Raw genomic sequence first — 23,299 nt, forward strand, 5'->3', positions numbered from 1 at the left:
CCACCAAGCCACTCCCACAAATTAAGCCAAACCCACAGAACTAGTTAGTGGTCCCTGGGATTTAAAATTATGAGTTTGGTGGTCCCTGAAGTCCAAAAGGTTGGCGACCCCTGCTCCAGAAAGAACTCAGTCTTTACCAATACTAGTTGAAGGAACCATATATTGAGACCATAACAACAGAGTGTCTTATTCCCATCATTATAAACATTTAACATCTGATTTTTGCTGCCCATCTTTTAGAACAAGGGTCTTCAAACTTGGCAAGTTTAAGACTTGTGGACTTCAACCCCCAGAATTCCTGAGCTAACATGACTGGAGGAAGAATTCTGGGAGTTGAAGTCCACAAGTCTTAAAGCTCTCAAGTTTGAAGACCCCTGTTTAGAAGAAACACATATTAGCATTCCTTCTATGTAGCATCTGGGAGATTTTTTAAAAAAGTATCTAGTGGGATTTACACTTCTGAATCGATCAGATTTTGTCAGTCCTGAACAGATCAGTTGCTCAGTATTAAAAGAATGAAAATTAAATGCTCTTATTATAAGATTCCAAAGATTAAAAGAGGAACAAGCATGTATGGACTATTTTATCTTACACTATGTTATCTCATTCTTTTATCTCTATTTTATCTTACCTTATTTTATTTTATCTTATTTTACCGTATCTTACCTTATTTTATTGTTGCTTATTGTGGTTGACACCCATTGTTTTGATGTGGTCAATTGACTAATAAAAGAGGTTTACTACAACTCCTACAGTCATTATTTACCCAAGAAAAGATTACCTGATTCCAGTTCTAAAAGTCTGGGCTTTTTAAGGAATTTGTTTTTATTACTTTATTGATGGCTCTGGTGCAATGAATAATTTAATTCCTTTTTTTATTACTCACTTGCTATTTTTTGTTTATATATTACTTTTATTGAAACTTTTCTACCAGAAGATAAAAGTAACAAACTAATATATAAATAAGGAACAAAAAGAAAAAGGATATAAAAGTAAAGAGTGCAAAAAAAGAAAAAAATTTGAAGAAAACCAGAAAAGAAAAGAAAAAGATATAAAGTGGTGCTTCACAGCAGCTATGAGTATAAATATATTTTAACCTGTCTAAAGTACATCATATTACTCTTGTAATATAATAATATCATATCATATCATATAATATATCCTATCAAATCAACAAGCCAAAAATCACACGTTTGTTGGTGTTTCTTTTTTCATCTTTATTCAAAAAGTCCATTTTGCCTTTGTTCAAAATAGAATGGTTAATCTGTCAGTATAAAGTGATGGGCGATGACACTTTTACAGCCAATAGTAATGCCTACTTTGATTTCTAGGTCAAAAGCCAGCAATGGGAACTATGGGGATAGCACTAGATATTGAATGCAGCCAATGGTGATCACCAGCTATTCAGATAATTTCTTCAGATACCAATAAACAGTAATCCCTTGCTTTCATTCAACAGATTTCTGTGATAAGGGAAATAGGTGCACTTTCCATCACCTTTTCCAGGGATCCCAATCTTCTACTCAGGTCATGGTTCCAAGGTTGAAAAAACATGGAATGGGATAACTTACCGGGGCCAACTTGCCACAGCCAACTCGCCACAGAACAATTCAGCAATTCAATTTAATTATTTAAAATGATTTACAAATTATTTTAATTTTTTATCATTCACATTTCATTTTGTCCCTCCTTTTGCATCCTTTCTTTAATGATTCTATTCCATCATTTCTTTAATATTATGTAATTTTTGTCTTGCGGCAAGTTGACTGTAGCAAGTTGGTGAGCGACTTGGCTGTGGTGAGTTAGCCATGGCAAGTTGGCCATGATGAGTTTTCCATGGCAAGTTGTCCTAGACCCCAAAAAACAGGTCTGCTAGGTGGATCTTACTCTTGTTCTAACTTGAGGAGGAAGAAAGACTCAAAGCCAGGGAGGGGGAAGACTCAATGGGAGAAACTCAGCTATGGATTTGCCATGTCCTAATTGGGAAGGTGAGATATAGGTTGGATTGTTGTCCAAAGACAGTCATTAATTTGAGCAAAGGAGAAGCTGATTCCGAAGGCATCTTTCCCTGCTCGTATGTGAAATGAAGATGGGTATGCCATTGTCTGTGATCCAAGCACTTGTCCCTGATGCCAACTGTCATTGCCTTTTTTCTTCCTGGAATTGTAGGCCAGTTGGAAGAGTGGGGAGTTGACTGGAAAGGATAGCGAAGAGATTGGTTTTGTTAGGTAGCAGGAAGAAACTGATACGATCTGTGGTCAACACTTCTTAGTTGGAGAGAAGTACGTCAGAGGCAGAAGCAACCACACCCAAAGGATGGGCTGGGCTGCTTTGTGTCAGGCAGCTCACATACACCCATGCCACCTTTTTCATTAATGTTCTGGAATGTGGTTCTGGTCTGGTCACACACCAGCCTCTTTATTCCTCACCGGTATTGCTAGGACCCAATACATGAGCAATTTTTACCAGACCTGTAGCTGTCAAAAAGGTGTCAGATATCTTCAAGTTGTTTTCAGTTCCTCTGAATTAATTTCTCAAAGAATTTCCGGATGCATGGGACTTTACAAAGAGATAGGGTTAAATACAGGTCTTTCCTTTTCTTCTGCCAACCCTCAAGAATAGATCAAAGAGCATTTCTGCCCAGCCATTCATATTATTCCTCAGATGTTTGGCAGAAGTTTTGTATTACTATGCAGGTACCTTCACTGCTATTTTCTAGCCAGCCAGCAGGTCACCAACTGACCGATGCAAAATTGGGTGGGAAATTGACCCTCACCAACACTTTTATTCATCTTTTCGTTTTTTTTAAAGAAAGCACAAATGGAAGGGACCTTGAGCTCTGTAGAAGTGACAATGTAGCAAAGATGTCCCCTAATCCAAGGATGAAGGATGGAAGGATGATGGCTAGATGCCACATTGCCTTGATTATAAGAGGGAGGAAGAAAATCCCAGGAGCTGGATGAAAAGATGCGGAAAGACTTCCAAAAATTAAAATGCTAGGCTCTCTACAACTACCTTTGCAAAACTGTCTTTGTGGCATTCAGTTGGAGCAGGAGCTGAGCCAACAGTTAAATTAATTGGCTCAGTTTCTTAAGGCTTGGTAAGCCCGATGGTACAGTCAGGACAGAAGGACACAGCTCCAGTCTTGTCAGTGCAGTGCTTCTATGCGTGAGGAGCCTATTTTTACACACCAGCACACCCTACAAATATAGGTCTTTTGTGCTTTCTGAGAATTACCTAAGCCTTGCACAGAAACCGAATAGAATGCATGACATTTTCAAACCTTATATAGACCATTTGCAGACTTCTTTTCAAAAATCAGATTATTGGGTTTCTCCTGCCTTTTACCGTTTTCATTAAATGAACAGCAGAGAAGTTGGAAAGAACAAGAGGCAGGAAGAAAAATAATTCTTGTCTAAGTACAAGATAATTGATTCCATATGCTTACACATACGTGCATACACACATGTCTCCACACACTCTCACATTTATACAATACCCAAATAATTGGAGAAGAAGACAAGACAGACAGATCACTTCATGAATAACTAGGGGGGAAAACATTGTAATAGATTCTTTGTGTAGGAGAAGCAATGAGAAAAAAATATGTTTGTTCAAACAGGTGTGTCACCAAATGAGAATGAAGCACATAGCTCAAATTGGACACATGATAGAGTCCTATGTTTTCTTTCATTCTCTTCTTGAACAACCCACTGTCATAATCCTAAAGATGTAGAGATAGGGGGCAGCAGAAGGTCATTTTTTTTGTACCAGCTTCTAAGGTCATGTAAGGATAGTGACAGGGAAGCCTGGAAAGAAAAGAAAAATCAGTAATTATTCTTGAGGGTTTGAGGAAGGGATATCCAGTGATAGATATTGGGTGTGCTTGCATGATGTGTTTGGGTATGTTGTTGTACGTCTAGCGATGTTTTTGAGTCCAAACCTTCAGAAGATAATCCTTCCTTCCTCTTTTGCACAAGAGCCTGTGGGCCATGTGCAAGGAGTTCTTGTTCTCCCAGCGTGTCCAAACACTGCAAAGACAAGCGGCCTCTTGGCAAGGCAGGTTTGGAACAGCAGATTTGCTGATGAGGCACTATTTAAAAGATTACGGTGAAAAGAGAGCGAGAGGAAGGGAGGAGAGCAAGAGAAGGAGGGAAAATGAGGTTAAGAGCTTGGAGGATAACATGAGAAATCTGGAATGAACAGAATGAAGACTTTTGAGTCCAGTTTGTCCTAACATCTACTGTGTGAAATAGTTACTAATTGGTGTAAGAATAGTCTTGATTTATTTTTCTTTCCTTTTCTGGATATTTTTTTTTACATGGCCTGCCTGCCTGTTTTATTTACAATGCAGAGTTGCTAAGGTTCTGTCTATATTTACCACAACTTTTTTTAAAAAAGATTCTGTATATTCACACAGATTTAGTTTCTTATAAAGGAAATGCTTAGATTAGCTATATATCAGCTAGCCACATATATGACCAGAAGCAGATGCACACCCTGGTAGGACAAGAAGAAGAAGCAATGAGCAACAATTACTCTATTGTCTTCCATTAAATCCTATCGTGAACAATAAATGGGAGTTCTTATGGGCCAATCAGGAGCATCTGGATCAGGGCATTGGCGAAATGCGCTTGTTTCAGAGAAAAGTCCAGTGTGGCTCTGATGTAGCAATAAAGGATCTATTGCATGATTGATGGGAGATCTGAATTCCATTCCTGCTTCTTTTCTATTGGGGGATAAGTTCCTTTTTAATGGTCCAGCAGTCCATTAAATGGGACATTGTGGGGACTGAAGTAACTCTTGTTTTGTTGCTACTCTCATGAGCAGGATAGGAAGCAGGATGAGATCAGGCTTTTACAAAGATTCTGCAAATATAAATTTGACCCTAAGCTCCAAGATAGGAGATCATTTAATCTAACCTCTTGCCCTGTTGCACAGGAAACCACTCCTAAGCATGCCCAACAGACCTTTAAATACTTCCAGTAACTCACCATCTCCTAAGGCAGTGTGCTCCGTTGCTGATCACCTCTCACACTCAGGAATGTTTTTCTTGCTCTCCAACTGACATCTGAACCTTTGGGAATTATGCTGCACTGCAAGTGGTATTGATCTTCACTTTCAATACCCTCCTAGACCATGTTCTATGGACCTCTGGACGGTTATGTTTTGTTCACGTGGTCTTCTTTCACTGGAAAAGCTTGTTTCCTTGCAGAGGGTATTGAAACAACCCTAGCTGCTTTGCCCCCAAATAATTGTGTATAGGCTGGAGCACAAGAGCCCAACAACTACTCATCTTCCTTACAACTACAACATTTTTACATTGAATTTTCAGGACTTACCAGAGCACCAACTAGACAACCACGCTTTTAGCTTGGTGTGTTTTCTGAATGTATCCCATATAGTTAGTTTCTTTTCAGTGGGTTATGTAAAAACTGCCCCCCCTGCAATAGAGTTCTTCAAGCATGGCTCCGTTAACATATAGATACATGTGTTGTGTAAACACAGCCTCTTTCCCTTTGCACTATCAGTATCAGATCAATGCATGAGTGTACGAGAAAAAGGGGGCATAGGCACTCGTGGAGAGAATTGATTATACCCATGGCCTGTCATCCTTGTACAATAATGAAACGATGTAATTAACCTCAGTCATCTCATATGACACAACTGAGACAAATTAAATGAACATATATGATATCATAATGTGCATGTCATCACTTTGATGTCATGATGTCCTCTCATGGATGTGCATGGAAAGGAGCTCTTGGCCAACTTGGCTGGGGATGATGGGAATTCCAGACCACATATGAAGGTTGAGACGTGTACATTAATCACTACTCTATTTTGATATAAAAAAAATCAAGCACTTACCTGAATGAGATCAGTGATTCTGATTTTATTATTTAATTAGCAGAAGCCACACCAGCTTAAAGACTTCCATTTTCTTCCTACTGGCAAGTTATGTTTAAGGCTCATACCTGAGATTCAGTGTTGGTTAACCCACGTTGCTTCATTCAGCCCCAAGCATCATTTGGAGCACTTTCCATTTGATCGATAGAGTTGGGCTGAGCTCATAAAGCCACAACAACTTATATAGCACTTTCATAGTGGGTTTACAGAACTCTCTGAGCAGTTTACAAACTCAGCACATTGCCCCCAACAACCTAGGTCCTCATTTTACTGACTTTGGAAGGATGGAAGGCTGAGTCAACCTTGAGCCGGTCAGGATCGAGCTTCACGCTGTGGGCAGAGTTTGCCTGCAATATTGCATTCGAACCACTGCATTACCAAGGCTCCTTAGGATTAGTTGTGTGGTTCTTGTCTACTTAGTGTTTTTTCATTGAAAATACTACTGCCCCTTCCATAGATACCAAAATCTAGCTCTGGCAAAAAGAGCGGATATTCACAAGGTAGAAAGTCAAAGTCAACTCAGAGAGCTTGTGATCTGTTGCAACTGTTTGTAGTCCATAGCCAGAGTTTCTCTGGATAGACATGTCAGTTTGGTCAGCAAGCAAAACCACCCAGCTTCAAGACAAAATGGCTATTCATATGGAAAGAGCAGGAAAAGAAACACTACCACAATCACCGCAGGTATACAAAGGGCTTGCATCTTCATGTTGAAAACGGAGCAATGCAATGATTTGCAGAGGTCTTTCTTATCTATGTATGTTCTGCCTTGAATGAGGATGCAGCAGAATTGAATTACAAGAGACTTATCAAGCTGTGGTTGAGTGTCTGTTGACTTTCTTGTCAATGGGACAGATATTAATGCTGTTGTCATACTCATGGATATGTCCTACTAAGAGCCAGTTCACCAATAACTACCATGTTTCTCACTTATCCACAAAGGCAAGAGAGTTTATTGACATCAAATCACCAAGCCATTTTCAAGCTTTTACCAGAAAATTGGCACAAATTATTGTCAGATCCGAAATCACTGAAGACCAAGGTCTTTGTCTAAAACATCTCAAGCGTTTCTTGCTACTCATTTTTTGTGAAAGGATAGGCAATTCTTTAATTCATTAATTCTCACTCCATTGCCAATTGAATGTGTAACTTCTTTCTCACAGCTCTGTGCCCTGGTTTCCTTGATGATATGAAATGTTTGGAGGTGACGTCTAGATTATGGTGCTTTCCTCACATCTGTTTGAACTTTGTCAGTTCACAGGATAGACAGCTGAAGATACATGTTGTGGAAGAACCTGTCAGGGCAGTTACAGTTTCTCTTTACTGGGGTTAATTCATTTTGCTGTTGACGTTGCCTGGGTTTGGTTTGATCACTATAAAACATAGAGAAGTGTGCTCTAGTGTTTCCTGTCTTCATATGCCCATCAAGGTGAGCTATTAAGGACAAAATTAATAAGCAAATGGAAGAAGGTCAAACCAAACTATTTTGGAAGGAATTAATTTTGATCCTCAGCAATTAAATTGACCTGGCTACATTTTTTTAAGTGACGCAGCCTAATCACTCCAACTAGATCACAGGAATAATTATTCATTTTTATGACCAGTATAGAAGACAAGAAAGTTTTGGATTATTTTCCTGTTTATTTTTTAAACAACACAGAATTTTAAGCTTGGACAATTGAGTTAATGAACTGGCTGAGTTAAAATATTTGGGCTGAGATATTTTTTGTCATTGACATCTCTGCGTAACAACCTGATTCACAAACCTAATTATACTGGAATGTCTAGATTTAAATTACATTAGTTCCATTGACGTAAATGGGTGTAAAACTGGCTTGTGTCCAAGCATTGTGGTATAACTAGTTTTTGTCTTATTACCAGGATAATCTGAAATCAAAATATGCAGGCTTAAATTGCTTGTGGATTTAACTCTGGGCTTTATCCAAAATATACGTAACAAAATCATTTTTCAGAAATTTGCTGGAGGTTTGTGAAGATTAAATCAGCTCCAAGACCCACATGCTCTATGTCACAGCCTCCTTCTTCAAACATTACATGGCAATGAGGAAACACAGGGGGCTAAAAATGCACAAAAGATTAGCATTGTCACTTGCAGACAGACAAGTCAAAGTCCTCAAGTGAACTCATGAATCACCAAACCACAAGTTGTAGCTGACAAAGTTCATCTTTAGAAAACCGAGGGGCCAATTTGCCATGAATGCTGACCTCTTGAGATGCCTCAAAGGCAGATATGCGTGATACTATTGGTTATCCCTCACGGAGAATCAAAAGGTTAAGCACAAAACTATGGAGGAAATGGGCATAAAACTATGGAGGAAATGGGCAAGGAACTTTGGCCCATGCTTGAAAGATGACCTGCACCAGAATTATATAAAGGTTTATGAAGGCTGAATGGAAATTTAATTCCCTTTAGGCACTTGAAACAGAATATTCCTTGAACTGCATAAAACAGTGGTAGCTAACCTTTTGGGGCTCCTGTGCCAAAAATTGCCTGCATGCCAGCATGCACACATTCGCGTGCCAGCACCCAGAATGCAATGTGCACCCCCATCCCCACGCCTCCTGAGCATGCATGCACAATTTCCCCCACTCCCACTCCCTTACCTGCTCTGCGCCTCACATCTGATTTTTTTAAGCTGGTTTGAGGCCTTTTTTGGCCTCCCAGAGGCTTAAGAAAAAGCCTCTGCAAGGCTTTCCAGGCCGAATTATAGGCCTGTTTTGTCACTTCTGATATTATAAGAAGTGACGAAATGGGCCTATAATTTGGCCTGAAAAGCTTTGCAGAGGCTCTTTCCAAGCCTCAAACCAACCAACCCCCCCAAAAAAATCAGCTGTGAGGCGTGTGCATGCGCAGTGAGATAAGTTTGCCTGCAGCTCGCGTGCCAGCACAAATGGCTCTGCGTGCCACTTGTGGCATGTGTGCCATAGATTCGCCATCACAAGCATAAAAACAAAGAAACTGCAAGTGAGGTGAAAAATATGGTAAATTACTAACTTCTCAGCTGAAATAATTGCCAATGGTATTACTAGTTATGATCAAGTAAAATAAATAACAATTCTGATGCAATAAATGTATATACTTAACAATGGAACACTAAGTCAAAGGTAACTGGGGAAGAAATTAATACATCGGTATATAATCTTGCTGTTCCTAAAATTAGGCATGATCAAGGTCTGTACTTAGATGTATCTTCATATCTTTGAATTAAAACATAACATAACATCTATGAAAACAGGAGATGCTCAGTCTGGATGATTATGCCACCAAGTATGATGTGACATGTTGAATGTGGCATATGTTGAACTGATACTTACATCACATAATATTGGAAGAAGGAGGCCACAACACAGTTTGTGTATCTTGAAACTGCTGGCAATCTTTACAACTAATCTTCACAACTGCTGGCAAATTTCAGGAAAAAAATATTTTGTTACATGTAATTTGGATAAAGACCAGATTTAAGTTCACAATGTTTAATAGGTTGACTATTACATTGGAGGTTTAGAACTGTCATCTTCATAATTCTTTTCCAACCTCCTTCAGTGATGCTTATATAATTGTGATTTTGAAGACTGGTAATAACCCTGCTGACTAGGCAAGCTATCATTCAATTTTATTTATTATATTTACATTGCTGCAATGTAATTGATAGTCCCTGTTATGTTGATTACAGATATTATCCATTCTGCATAATCTCATTCTATAAAAGTTTACAAGAATCTGATATTGTTAGATTACAATGTGACAATCTGCGTATATACATGCTGAAAAATAGGAATTCAGTAGTGATTTTGGATTTTGCAGAAAAAGCCTTTGATATAGTACATTTGATAAAATGTGGATTTTATATACTGTATTTTGATATGTGGATTTCCTCCTTTTCATTAATTGGTGGCACTCTGTTCCTTTGCTATAATTATAAATAGAATTTCATTTCCTTCTCTCAATATATTTTGTGGAACTAGTCAAAGATATCCTGCTATCTTTTATTATTAATTTAATATGGAAAACATCGATTTACATTTCAAATGTCAGAAAATATTTCAGAAATGTTCTGATAATTATGTATTTATATTATACAATGGTTTCATAATTTATTAGGTCACAGTAACTGGGGTAGGCCAAGTTATAAACTCAAGCCTGTGGTCTTAAATATAAAATTTGTAGTAATTAGGGATTCAGTTGTTGCTAGGATTATTTTAATTATCTGAGAAAAGTAATTCCAAGGCATTTTTCCTCATTTTTCAATGTAAATACATAAAATTTTAAATTTCAGATTAAAATGGACATAAATAGATGGTTAAAAATCCCACTGACTTTATAAGGAACTATAAATGTTATAAATACAAATATAACAGTAGTATTGCAGGATTACTTATTTAGAGATATACTTAGGCATTAACTAATTTTATGCAAATTGGTAAAATGTTTGGATTTTTTGGGAAGTCTACATACAGTAGCAAATTATTTACAGAATGGTTGCTTGAACATTATCAGTCTAAGAGGAACTTTTACATTCAACTTAAAAACTGCAGGTGGTCTTTTTATAAAGTAGAAAAATCAAGTCGAGGGTTATTTATATTTTATTAATATTTAAATTAATTTTAAATATTTAAATTAATATTAATATTAATATAAAATATTGATATTTTAGTCAGCTTATTCCCAAATCAACTTTTTTATATCTTCTGAGTTATTGCAAGAGGAACTTGGATTGCATAAAATTACAAAATGACAGGATATTTAATTAAAATATTTCTTCCTTTCACAATTTGATCAAACGCAGCAACAATCTTTAGAACTCCTGAATTACTATCAACATTAAAATGCATTTTGAATTATTCTAAACATTTCAAAATAAACAATAAGAGTATTGCTAAGGTGAATATTTATTTGCAAGAATGTTGGAATAAAGAATGATGCTTTCCCATATTAACAAATCAATAGTGAAAAAATTTAAAATTTTCTTATTGTAGCTTGTGCCTTATAATTTTTCGATGGGTTGACTCAATAAAAGATGATTTCTCATGTTTTCTAGACCAGCAGTCCCCAACTGGTGGGCTGTGGCCCACTGGTGGGCCACAAGAAAATTTTGGTGGGACGCAGAGAAATCTCACCCCCCAGAGCATCCCCCCAAAGCAATTAATCCAGGCTGTGCAGAAACACAAGGCTGTGCTGCCCACATGGCCCGCGGGAACCCTCCCTGTCCACTCACTTCTTACCTGGCAAACTTGCCTGCTAAATTGCTATTTTTCCTACCATCGGCTGTTCTGCTGTGCGGGAGATTTAGATTAGCTAGGAGGAAGGAAATGGTTGGATTTCTTGCTTTCTAGCTAGTCTTTAGATCTTTGGCTCTGCTTTTAAGCACAGCCAAACCTCCCTTAGAACTGAAGGTTCTATTATTCAGTGCAGACTCACGGCAAGCAAATTTTATGTGACAGACTCAGGTAGCCAATGGCAGATAGATTTTTGAATGAATCTGTGATTCTGTGAGCAACTCAATCTGCCTGCCTGCTTTGCCTGATTTGGGGTAAAAGTTGCTTTTTTATTAAAAAAAATCAATATTTACATAAATATTTATAATATTTACATACAAGCCATGCCCAGCCAGTCACATGATCACCAAGCCACTCCCACAAATTAGGCCAAACCCACAGAGCTGGCTAGTGGTCCCTGGGATTTAAAATTATGAGATTGGTGGTCCATGAGGTCCAGATGGTTGGCGACCGCTGGTCTAGACATCTCACGAAATGTTTGAAAGGAGTGACTGTCAACTTTATTCTGCTGGAAGAGAATACAAATTTCATATGGGCTGATCCCACTGTTTGCTCATTGTAATTATCACACATTTCTTGATACAATGTTTCAGAGATCAGCACTGTTAAAAATTGTAAATGTATTTTTGAATTAGACAACCAGAATTGGTAATTTTTCACAATATGTAGAATGATTTATCAAGTAGGAGGGGCAGAATGAAAGATTTTTTTTTCTGCATTGGAAAGATACCACAGCCCAAAATTTATTGATTTGAATGTTTGCTCTTGGTTTATTAATGGGCTTTCTACTGATGTCATTGATGGAGAATTATTATTTTGTGTATTCAAGCTTTAATGTTAAAAATTGCCCAAATGATTTCCTTTTTGTAATTTGTTCTCAGTTTTGTCTTTTTCCTTCCTTCCTTCCTTCTTCCCTCCCTCTCATATGAAAACAATAAAACAAATTAAAAATATTTTATGTCTATAAATTGAAGTGAAACTTTATTATTGTGGTTGATGCTACCTCAAATACTACATTTATTAAGTGGCAAATTAGGTCCAATACAATTTTATTAGTAGATCAAGAGGAAGAATTCTGCTTATTATATGATTCAGAAATGCAATAATAGGCAAACAAACATGGGAAGAAATGGAAGTTATTTTTTTTACTACCAAAGATGGTATGTTATTGGGTGTACCATCATAGCAGACAAGACCTCACCCCTTTTTGTACAACTTTCCAGGGTATGTTTAATGAGCAGTATTTGCAATGTCAAGTCCTAACTTGGCTGAATCCACATTGTAGCTGACAGCAGTTATTTCATCTGCAATGGAGAATTTGTGTCACATAATATTACCTTAGATGTCATGTGAGGATTTTCCTTGGTAGAGAAGCATAACTTTTGTTACGGTCTGTAGTATTCCTTATGCAAATTGATTGCTAGTGTGGACAGGGTCAGCTTGAATTAAGCATCAGTTTTTGCCACTGGAACAAGCCACACAAGCGTATGCCTTCAACGAAGCAGAATCATATTTGGATCCTATCAGCTGGCCAAGGATGTCATACTGTGGCAATATATATATTCCTATGACAGTCTATGGCTCTGATGTTACACTGACTGGATTCTGACATTTCTTGTTCAATCATATGTTGAATAAGCCACAATCAGGTGATTTCTGCATAAAAATCCTAAATCATCAGTTATGATTTACAGATCACAATTAGGTTCAAACAATTCATTGAGCTAAACTGAGCCAACTACATTACCACGCAATGTGTGACTGTTGTAAGTGCTTATATTAATGATCTATTTAAATAGGAGTATTTTAATCACGTGTTTAATTGTCCATGCTTCATGTTATCCATCTGTAAAATGCTCAGATACTTGTAGGCTTCAACTTGGTGGCTCCTGGTGGTTTGATTTTATCCTGCTTATTGCTACTGTAGCGTATTTCTCCAGACCAAATTTCATTGTTATATCTTTGCTAAAAATTCTTAGGTATTTGTCAGTAACTGGATCTTGATTTCTGATTTTCTATAAAGCTTCAGATCATCTGTATAAAGCAAATGTGAGATTTTGTTCACGTTTTTTCCTGTTTTGGAAGCCAAAAATGGTTTTCTTCAAAATTGTTAAAAGTGGGATCACGGCAATGACAAATAGTAAAGTAGGTAAATGAGTCACCCTAGAAGATGACACTTTTGCTTTTTGGGGCCTTACTTTCAGTATTGGCGGTTCTCTTTCTACTGGCAATCCTAGATGTGTCATAATTTTCTCTTTTAATTCTTCTTGTCAAGGGCTCAGTTCACTGGTTGTTTCAGTGCTGGCATGTACTGGCTCTGTTATTACTTCTAAATTATAATTTCTGTAGTTCATATCAGCTTTTTCCTTTATATTTGCAATTATTATCTGGTTTTTTTTCTACTATTGTTTCAAGGTCTTCTATTTTCACAATTTTTCACTATTTTTCTGAATGCCTTCCAGCTCTGTATCCCTGAATATTTTATTTTTGATAATGAATTTTTGAGCCTGGATAAATTTTTTCCAATGTTCAAACATTCCCTTCAAGCATCCATGCTTTGTTGGACCCTATTGATAAGACCATAATGGCACAATTTTCAAACATAGCATACTTTTGTCTTGTCTGTGATTGTTCTTCCAATAATCTTATAAAACTAGTCCCTAGTTGCACAGCAGCTCCTGGATCCCACTGCCCATTTACTGAAGATGCTCAGGAACTCTTAACATCTGATGTTGATCCTTGTTCACCTGGTAACCACCAATCCTGTATAGGATTCTTTTTTTGTTTTCTCATCATATTAAATGGGTTGATGGATACACTTAATCTGGCTAAGACCTGTCTGGTTTGGGTGACCCTTGTGATAGAATACACTACCACCAGCAGAGTTTTCATCACAACCTTCCCTCCACTATTAATACACAAGTGCTGGTAGCTACCAATCTATAAGTAAAAATTTACAGAAGGTTCAGGTTAGCCTATTTTTCCACTCTCTCCTTGGTTGGGGCAACAGAGAGAGAAGACAAGAAGGCCCACTGCCTATTTGAGAATATATGGAAGATAGAACACACAGTGTGTTTTCATGTTGCTTTAGCATTTTCAGAACACTTTATACTTTTATTTACAGATATGACTAACAAGCCTATAATAATAATAATAATATAACTAGATCAATAAAGCTGAAAATTGTAGAAAAGTACAACTCAGAAGTACAACCCAGATGAAGCAAGATTTGGATAGGGTCTCCCATATCATGTTCTTAAATATTTATGGCACATTATTCAAATATTTGCCTAGCAACTTAGGGTATTTGAGCTCAGTGACTTTTTTCAACTTTTCATTAGACCTAATTTAATCATTTCTTTTACAACTCCTTCAGCACATTTGCCTTTCATTACACAACCTCACATCCCTGAGGTCTCATCCAAAGCATCTTGAGAGAAGATGCTAAAAAAAAAACCCATCTATGTGTTTTGAGCCACCTGGGTATGGAGCTAGGTCAATGTCAAACATACCTCAAGGCCATGAGGACACAACTTGGTGGAAGGAGACTATCAAAGCCATTTGAAGCCTGTGAAAAGCTGATGCATGTGTAAAGTCCTGATGTGGTAAGGCTAAATGTTTCACTTACATTATTTCAATATTTGAACTAAACATTTTGTACTATAGAAATATAGCAAAGGTCAACTTGCTATCTCCTGGAAAAGAAGCTATACCATTTTGATACTTTTTGTGTTAACCATCGAAAGTAAACATCTTCAGGACTATATTCAATGCCCCAATTCCATCAGATGACATTCGGTGCATTTTTCCTAATTTCATTCATCCAAGTCTTCTAAGGAGTTTTGCCATTCTTACCTTATTCAAGGGGAATGAGTCTATGAAATGGGAGAGTTATATAGATTATCATGGTACTTCAGCAAACCAATGTGGGATTGGAATCCAAATCTTAATGACTTCAGCTAAAAATAAAAAATAAGCATATAAATGGAAAACAGTAGGTCCTCTTTCTGCTTTCAACATGCAGGAAGTGTAAAATTGTAAGTAGTGAAAAGGTTAGTTCCTTCCACAGAATTACAGTATCAGTCAATGTGTTTGTTTTTCACTAGACATATTAACCATGAGAATGATATTAAATATAACAACAAGTGATGCATTCTACCCAGGAATTATTTTCTTTCTTTCTCTCTCTCTCTGAAGAGATCTGATTTCCACAAACACAAACTAAATAAAAGACAAATGAGTCTATACTTTCAGCATAGAGATCCATTATGCTTTATTTACATGCATCACACTTTATTTTACAAACTAGATTACTGTTGAGAATGGAGTACACAAGGCAATATCTACTAACATCAAGTGGAGTTAAGCTCTGCACCACTAGTTCATTTGCAAAAGGGAAAGATTTCCAAATCAAACTGACATCCAATTGTTATGTAGTAAGGTAGTATATTCACCCATGTCAGCATTTGGTTTGAGAAAAGCCTCCTCTAAATTTATGACAGTGCCAACTTTCAAATGAAAGTAGCTCATACAAAAAGTAAAAATTGTGTACCCCTGTAAAAGATGGCCATGTACTAAGGCAGTGATAGAATATATTCTTCAAAAGAATGTGGCTCAACAGTGAAAGAAATAATCCAGACAAGACAGTTTACAGATACTGTATACATGTTTTGTCCACTCATACAACTTTTTTTTTAATTAAAAAAATTTCATACATGAAGCCAAAATGTACAATAATCTGGTCCCCTTCCTTATCAGCTGATATTTCTGATGCACATCATGCAAAGAATGTAATGAACCGGCAATTGACTGCCAAGAAGTTATGTCGTTTTCAAAAGCAACCTATTCCATTTTTTTTTCTTAAGATAGATATAATGGGCAGCAGGTTAACTTACACTTTAGAAAAAAGATGCAATCTAAAAAGAGAATGGTATGAACTATTCAGAAAGCAGCTAAAAAAAAAATGCTTGTGTTTCTGTGCCAACCCTTATTTCAATTTTTAATGGGTTCATAATTCAAAAATTAGGGTGATGGGAGCTATTTATTTGATTCTATTTTACAGGGACAGTCCCACTAATCAACCAACAGTCTTAGAATAATGGACTTATGTACATAAAAAAGAAACTCCTCAAGAGTGTGATCTCATGCTTAAGTGCTTTATAGCACTAGAGTACTCAAAAATGTTCAGAAGTGAACCTTACGCATTAATTGATGGACAGTTTGGGCGATACATGCTTCGCAAACTCAAAATCATTTACATGGAGCTTTGGGACTACTGCACTATGAGGTTAGGGGCTGACATTTGCCTTTTAAAAGATGGAGCTTCATTGTAAAAAGGATCCCAAGCAACAGAATTGGCTTTCAGTGAAAGAAACATGCCATCATTTGGCTTGATGCCCAAATTTAAAATTTTGGGGTTTAAAACCCATTGGTTAGGAATTCTGATTTGTACTGTACAAATCAGCACAGTGCCAATGAGAGCTCCCAACCAATATGTTTATTGGCTGATTGGGGAATTCTGGAAGCTGTTGTTCCCCATACATCTGGAAGGTATCTCTTCCTTGCTCTTCTTTCCTGCACAAAGTGAGGGAGTTAAGCAGCTTTCCGCTCATTGTTCACAATGTTTTCATCCATTAGAGATTTTCAATTTGGTGTGGAAAAAGTGACATAGATGTAAATGTATAAATGGGGGTGTTCTACCTGATCCCAACTTAAAAACGGATTTATTCACACCATGCTTATGCAAACAAACAAGGACCAAATTATGCAGACTTCTTGGATTTAAAAATGTGATGGTAAGCCATGATGTATTCCACAAGCTGGTCAGGAGGAAGGAATGTTCATGACAGCCCATTCCTGTAATGCTAAGCCATAATTTAATGCAGATCGGCATAAACCTTTTTGATCTGAGTGACTGATTATTTTCTTCCTCTTAATAAAAGCCTCCTAATATGTGACATATTGCCATTTGACCTGTGGGCCATACACAGCCTCGAATCCTTGGTTTAGTATTATACCTGAACTAGACCAGTATCTGAGGATTTATTGGTTGCTTGCTTTTGTCTAGCACCTGACTCCTTTAGGCCAATAGAAACAGCATACTTATAACTAGGGAAGAAAATTGGGTTGTCACTGTATATTTTGTGGCCATCCTACTGGCAAAAGAGAATACAGAAAGCTTAAGGCTATAAGCAGCACTCCATTGGCTAGCAAGTATCCTTGAGAGCCAAAGTTTGCCATTGGGTTCCCAGTTGGGGACAGTACTTCAAATGTGGTTATTTATATTGTGAGAGGCAGAGGGACAGACAATAGGAAAAGAAATGACACAGAGCAAATCGATGGATTTCCATGCAATTGCTTTACATGACTGAGAAAATAGTGCAGCATACTATGTTCCCTAGCTTGGTCTCTTTACTTGCCAGTCAGCCTAGTCATGAGCCTGTTAGTTCAAATGCTGTGAAGCGCAGTCTAATTCAGAGGGAGGCCGATGGTTTGGGAAACATTTCTATAACCCCTGAGACACTTGTGGGTGAACCTGGATAGAATGAGGCTTACATTTGCCCATATTGACTCTAATAGCATCTGAATTTCAAACTAGTGGGTTCCCCCCACAAAGAATGCACTTTTATTGCTGTTGTCATCCACTGGGATCCTAGGATCTGAATTTATCCTGCTGAAGCCACTGTTACCAAATTGCCTGTAGTACCACTAACCTGGCTGAAGAGGTTTGTAATTTTGCCCTTCTCCCCGCAAAGGATTCTTTGTTGCCATCATCATCACTTTTAATATGTGCCTGATTGTTCCCCAACAACCCTCTCTCAAGGAACTACAAAAATTCAGGTTGCAGCTGTCTTACATCGCATCAAGCCAAGGATTTATATAGGTCAATATTATTTGCCATTGATGGGTAGCATGTTCCCAAGGATGCTTTAGGGCAGAACCTAGAACATGTTCCATAAATGTTCGTGCGCTATCACTTCACTTGGGTTCTTCCCCGCTCCCCAGTTTGCTTTGTATGATTAAAATAAAAATATTTAAACAAGTACAGATGCTAACTAAGAGGATGGAGGTTTTCCTATTGTAATCTATATGCGAGCATCCGCAAATACAACAGCACCATTAACTGCTTACTATTACAAATGTGCGATCTGATTAATGCATGCTTACTGTAATGTCATATTGGGTTTAATAGGACTTTAATCTCAGGACAGTCTCAAAGCCTTACTGGTATTTATGGTGAGTACTGAATTTGATTGAAATCAACGGGATTTAAATCCTGCATAAATTATGGCCAAGTTACAAATATAGTTCTTTGTTTTGTGTCCATTAATCATCCAGGGGTGGGGGTGGGATGACAAAATAGATGTGGCAATATCATAGAAAGATTGCATCTTATGTACTTGTGTCAGATGTTGAAATGCAAGTACATAATCATGGCATTTGTGTGATGATGTCACTGCACACAGGCTGTCATTTTGGTGTCATTGCATCCTGGTCACCTGATTAAAATTAGAGCTGAGAAATGAAAAATCTATTCCTTTTTCTGCATCAGCTTCCTGATATGTTGCATTTTCAAGTATTGAAAGGAAACCCAGTCAAAGTAGAGGAAACCATAAACTTTGTACAGTACCAGATCTTTTTTTATGCACAGAGTTTCTGTTGAGAAGACAAGACAGAAACTTGGAAATAAATTGTCCATCACCACATACATTTCCATTTCAAAGAACAAAATAACAACAAACATCCCAAAATATCATCATTGGCTTAATTCACATATAATGACGTGCCAGATACTCATATTTAGTAAAGGCATGTGAGCACATTCTTAACTAGCTTTGGTAATAGGTACCTGTAACTGAGTCTCTCAAGATAAGTCAATACTTTTCTTAAGCCCCTGGAACAGATGACATTTTTATAAGGTATTCCTTTCAGGGAAGCCCTTTCCAATGTGAAGAACAAGCACACACATTGGTGGTATATAATTAAAGAAACATGATAAACTATGCCCTGCCATAGACAAATATACCACCTTAATTATTAAAAAAATAGTCTGTATTTATTTGGAAAACGATAAAAATCATTTAACTAGTTTGAAAGTGTATATTCTATGAGCTATTTAGAACCACAACAGCACAGAATTGTCATCAAGTTATGAACTGCATGGTGGACTTTATGTGTTCTCCTAGAGAATAGCGCAGCACAAGGAGGAGGCAGCTACTGTACAAAACAAAACTTTCATCACACAAGGAGCTGTTATTTCACCAATATTACCTCAGAAGTTGGAAAAGAAGAGCAATATAGGGCCCACCAATGAATGTGTGTGTGTGTGTGTGTGTGTGAATGTGCTTGAATGCCTGCATGTGCACGCGCAGTGAAAGGTGGCAGCTGAGAGGAATCACACCACGCAGGTACATGATTCACGTGCTGGTGGAAACTCATGCACTGAGACTTTGGGTTAAAATGCTAGTCTGTTCTCTTAACAATCATGCATAATGATCTGTTTCTGTACATAATAAAATATATTTATATATTTATATGCATTCTGCTTTTATGCCAAAAAAAGTTCTTCATATATCACTTTGGAGAAATATGTATATGTTGTCCTAAGCCAAAGTGTCTTCACACCATTAAAATAAAATTAAAAAAAAAAAATTAAAACGTACCATCAGGTTTTCCCCTATTTCTTTCTTGCCTTCTTTGCCCCTCCTTCACATGAAAAATACCAATAAAAAGTAATTAAACAGGACTTGCACAGCACCATAACTTTCAGTCATTATTACTATATAAATTTACAAAAAGAAATCCCTATAAGCAAAATATATAAAAACTACTTTGTTTTTCAATGGAATTTATCCAGTTACAATCTACGCTCCTATGAAAAGCTCTCGGTATGGATTTTCCCTCTCTGTGTCTCCTTCCTAACCACCTTTTTTCCAGTTTCCACCATGTATCACAAGAGGAAAAGAATAAGGAAGAAAAAGATGAATAAATGATTATGAATGAAAAAAATCATCCAAGCCTTGGATATTACAGATACATAAAACTCTGTTCTCATGCAATATACTCATTTTTTTCTTTTAGGTTTTGTGTTGTTATTATTAATAAGAGTAATAATTTGAAAGCAAGCCATTGCCTTCTATGTGGTTATATTTGGCAAGTGGTAAACAATGCACCTCAGATTGGCCAATTGCTAAGCTATGGGGACAAACAAAAAAGCAAAAATTTACTGCAGCATTTGGGCAAAATTGCTTGCATAAACTTAGACTAGATTTAGATAGAGTTACTGATTTTCCCCACAACGAAATGCCCTTTTCCCCTCACACCAACTGAACCTTGGTTAGGATGTAACACTAGTGGTAGCTAATTTTGTGAGGTAAAATCCACCCTCTCTTGGTACCAAAAATAAAAAGAAACATGTACAAGATTAGGAAAATATTTGGTTGGAGAATTGTAGGGATTAGTTGAGAACTAATGAGTTAGCTAGCCAATCCCCACATTAAAACACCAAAGCAAATACAAACGTTTAGTTGTCTTTCAAACTAACTCTTGAATTCAGTTGGTTGGTTGTACTCTAATGATTGCAGGAGTCCATAAAGAGTTCAGTGGCATTTTAAAGAGCAACATTTCATGACACCCTCTGTGGTTGCATACCTGGAATGCTATCCTGAAGATAGAAACAAAATGCAGAGGGCATTGGTACTTCTTGCATTGCATTTCTCTCTCCCCTTTTTGCCATTCCTCGCTGTCCCTTACCATCTTATCTTAGAGCCCAATCCATGTCATACCGAATTTGCTAAGCCTTTAAAGTGCCACCATACTCGTCACTTGTGTTGCTGCAATAGTTTAATACAGCTGGAAACTGTATTGGTAATTCAAGTGCTGTTGATATTTCAAGCCTATTGTTGTGTATTTAATTTTCATGAGGAATTGGCACGTTAGAAGGGAGCAAGTAAAGAATTTCACAGAAGGGTGGGGGGAGCATCTCTCACCCCTTAAGAAAAGTGGGCTGGGGAAAACCCTGAAGAACAAAAGCCAACCTAAAAGCATCCTGCAACCCATCACCATTTTGGAACACCATATACTGATTGACAAGCACATTACTGTAAAGACTACACAGTGTTCTGAAACAGAATGGTGGCTGAACCAACATATTCTCAAGTTGGTGGTGGATCACCCTACAGTAAGAAAAATTTGCATACTTCAAAATGAGTTCAGTTCCAGATAAGTCAGTTCTTTCCTCAAGTTCTGGGGCTCGCTAACAGTCTCTGTTTCATTAGGAAAAGAATGCAGGGTTCACAAATGCTGTAAACGATATCCCTGTCTTTGCTGACAGTTGATTTTGGCAAGGATTTTTTTTTCTTTAGGATTCATGTTGGATGAAGGGCCTGGAAAGAAAAAGAAAAAAGGGATAATATAACATTTATCTAGTCATTACCCACAGACGGTTGAAGAAAGCAAATAGTCCTAAGCATGAACTTCCAGAAATTTTCAAGTCATCTTGAGGAAACCCAAATTTGTTATTTTGCAGTTATCTTTGACACTGGTGTGTAAAAGCGATGACAATATATTAGTACAACCCAAGACTGATTATTATATCCTAGCTCTAGGATGATTGTTGTTGTTTTTAATTAGGAAATAATGGAAGAGTTCTATTAATAAATATATAATAATGTTTTGGCTCGAGGGTTCCTAGTAAATGAACAGAGTTATGCAAACTGTAATACGTAATATTCTTTATAAGCTGTGCTTCTGGGAGCATACACATTTAATAAACAGCTTCAGACATTACACAATTATGCGCAGTTCTGTTTTTCACACTTTAGCTGCCTTAGCTATACCTTAAATACAAAGGGCACACCTTCAAGAATGACAACTACTTTCAAATGCATCCTGTAAGAATTCTGGCAGACAAGACTGAAGAAGAAGAATAAATATTGCATATTGGTGTAGTCAAACTTCATTGTTAATCCCCCCCCCACACCATTTTTTCCTCTCTTACATTTTAAAACAATTTGTTACAAGACCAAATGTAAGCATCAGAGAGTTGGGTTGGTTAACAAGAATTCTGCTTAGAATATGGTAAATATTTGTTCACCCATGAGGATACATCTGTTAATTCTTATGTACCTTGACTTATCCTAGAACTGCATTAGTCCCCTTGATTCAATTTTGGGGAGAAATCTTTTGACATTTCATCCCATTGCTTTCTGCCTCATCACACAGAATGAATCTCTTTCACCTTCTCCCTAGAATCCACCAACCTCATTTGACTTTCTGAGGGCCATTTGCTGTTTTCTTCAATCAAAGAGGTAGAGCAAAACTGATAGTTTTGATGCTCTCTGGATGCTGACTGGGAGAGATATTCTAAGGAGTCCTACAAAATTTGCAGGCCAAAGAATTCACAGTTACCTGCTAAACTCCATTAGCTTGGGGATGGATGAGAGGGTGAGAAAATGAGAGGTGATTCTGGAGAGGGCAACTATGGATTGGTTTTGGAAGGCAAAATCACTCCTTTTTCAAGGTGTATAACACAGATTATGTATTATGATCAGCTTGCATCCCACTAATTCTTATTGTTTTGATCAATGTAAAATGGTTTGAAAAACAACATATTGAAAATTAACATAAACATTGAGGGTACAACCGCCAGTCAGCCAGTGAAACATTTTCTCCTCACTCCTAAAGAAAAGGGGAGGCGTAGGAAGGAAAATCAGGTGCTATTTGAATGAATATGAATAATAGTGAAAAAGACTTCTTTGCCTTCTACTACTTTTTGCCTGCTCTATCTGTTGTCCTCGGAAATTGCTTGCTGTGAACGAGTTGGGAAATGAAATCATTCTTCAACAGCTGTTGCAAGGATCCCTGCATTTCTCCTCACTTATTTACACATTTTTGAATCTCATACCTCTGGCTGGGATATTACAAATACAATGTTATAGACAGAAAATTTGTATCTTCTCAGACACAATACTTCTCAGTTGCTTTAGTCCACAATGGTGCTACCTGATGAGTTTTAACTGGATGTTCTGCTGTTTTCATTTGTAAGATTCTCAAGCAGGCCACTGGGAAAGATTTTGCGAAATTCTGGAAGCTC

General features: G+C 37.2%; 1 protein-coding gene across 1 annotated transcript in view; it reads right to left on the bottom strand.

The window, feature by feature from the left end:
• Nucleotides 1–1,197: 1,197 nt before the first annotated feature.
• Nucleotides 1,198–23,299, bottom strand: part of FOXO3 (forkhead box O3) — a 144,216-nt gene continuing 122,114 nt past the window's right edge. Inside the window, exons 3-4 of the mRNA XM_026726642.2 lie at nucleotides 9,244–21,590; nucleotides 1,198–3,809 (exon numbers count right to left, since the gene is read on the bottom strand). The gene's annotated coding sequence lies outside the window, so the exon portion shown is untranslated. The remainder of the gene's footprint in view (nucleotides 3,810–9,243; nucleotides 21,591–23,299) is intronic.

Source organism: Pseudonaja textilis, chromosome 1 (genome assembly GCF_049901715.1).
Source record: "Pseudonaja textilis isolate UNSWEBS1 chromosome 1, rPseTex1.2, whole genome shotgun sequence".
In the NCBI taxonomy this organism is placed as follows: Eukaryota; Metazoa; Chordata; class Lepidosauria; order Squamata; family Elapidae; genus Pseudonaja; species Pseudonaja textilis.